Consider the following 2,182-nt stretch of genomic DNA (forward strand, 5'->3'; position numbering starts at 1 on the left):
ATCTATCTATCTATCTATCTATCGTCTATCTATCTATCTATCTATCTATCTATCTATCTATTGTCTATCTATCTATCTATCTATCTATCTATCTATCTATCTATCTATCTATCTGTCTCTCTGCCAGTCTGTCTGATCGTCCATGTTCATCTATTGTAATCTAAATCATTTAAGGCCTTCCTGTATCTATCTATCTATCTATCTATCTATCTATCATCTCTCTATCTCTCTGCCAGTCTGTCTGTTCGTCCATGTTCATCTATTGTAATCTAAATCATTTAAGGCCTTCCTGTATATTTCTATCTATGTATCTATGTATCTATGTATCTATGTATGTATCTATCTATCTATCTATCTATCTATCTATCTATCTATCTATCTATCTATCATCTATCTATCTATCTATCTATCTATCTATCTGTCTCTCTGCCAGTCTGTCTGTTCGTCCATGTTCATCTATTGTAATCTAAATCATTTAAGGCCTTCCTGTATAGTTTTATCTATCTATCTATCTATCTATCTATCTATCTATTATCTATCTATCATCTATCTATTACTGTATCTATCTATCTATCTATCTATCTATCTATCTATCTATCTATCATCTATCTATCTATCTATCTATCTATCTATTATCTATCTATCATCTATCTATTATCTATCTATCTTTCTATCTATCTATCTATCTATCTATCTATCTATCTATCTATCGTCTATCTATCTATCTATCTATCTATCTATCTATCGTCACTCTATCTATCTATCTATCTATCTATCTATCTATCTGTCTGTCTCTCGCTCTCTCTATTTTCTATATTTTGCTCTCTCTCTCCCTCACCCTCTATCTACTATATCTCTCTATCTTTCTCTCGTCCTATCTATCTATCTATCTATCTATCTATCTATCTATCTATCATCTATCTATCTTTCTGTCTGCCTGTCTGTCTATCTATCATCTATCTATCTATCTATCTATCTATCATCTATCTATCTGTCTATGTATCTATGTATCTATGTATGTATCTATCTATCTATCTATCTATCTATCTATCTATCATCTATCTATCTATCTATCTATCTATCTGTCTCTCTGCCAGTCTGTCTGTTCGTCCATGTTCATCTATTGTAATCTAAATCATTTAAGGCCTTCCTGTATAGTTTTATCTATCTATCTATCTATCTATCTATCTATCTATCTATCTATCTATCTATCTATCTATCTATCTATTATCTATCTATCATCTATCTATTACTGTATCTATCTATCTATCTATCTATCTATCATCTATCTATCTATCTATCTATCTATCTATCTATCTATCTATCTATCTATCTATCTATTATCTATCTATCATCTATCTATTATCTATCTATCTATCTATCTATCTATCTATCTATCTATCTATCTATCTATCTATCTATCTATCGTCACTCTATCTATCTATCTATCTATCTATCTATCTATCTGTCTGTCTCTCGCTCTCTCTATTTTCTATATTTTGCTCTCTCTCTCCCTCACCCTCTATCTACTATATCTCTCTATCTTTCTCTCGTCCTATCTATCTATCTATCTATCTATCTATCTATCTATCTATCATCTATCTATCTTTCTGTCTGCCTGTCTGTCTATCTATCATCTATCTATCTATCTATCTATCATCTATCTATCTGTCTGTCTCTCGCTCTCTCTATTTTCTATATCTTGCTCTCTCTCTCTCCCTCCCCCTCTATCTACTATATCTCTCTATCTTTCTCTCGTCCTATCTATCTATCTATCTATCTATCTATCATCTATCTATCTATCTATCTATCTATCTATCTATCTATCTATCTATCTATCTATCTATCTATCTATCTATCTATCTATCTGTCTCTCTGTCCGTCTGTCTGTTAATCCATGTTTGTCTATTGTAATCTAAATAATTGAAGGCCTTCCTGTATCTATCTATCTATCTATCTATCTATCTATCTATCTATCTATCTATCTATCATCTGTCTTTCTGCCCATATGTCTGTTCATCCATGTTCGTCTATTGTAATCTAAATCATTTAAGGCCTTCATCTATCTATCTATCTATCTATCTATCTATCTATCTATCTATCTATCTATCTATCTATCTATCTATCTATCTATCATCATCTATCTATTATCTATCTATCTATCTATCTATCTATCTATCTA

This window comes from Xenopus laevis, chromosome 8S (genome assembly GCF_017654675.1).
Source record: "Xenopus laevis strain J_2021 chromosome 8S, Xenopus_laevis_v10.1, whole genome shotgun sequence".
NCBI classification, from domain to species: domain Eukaryota; kingdom Metazoa; phylum Chordata; class Amphibia; order Anura; family Pipidae; genus Xenopus; species Xenopus laevis.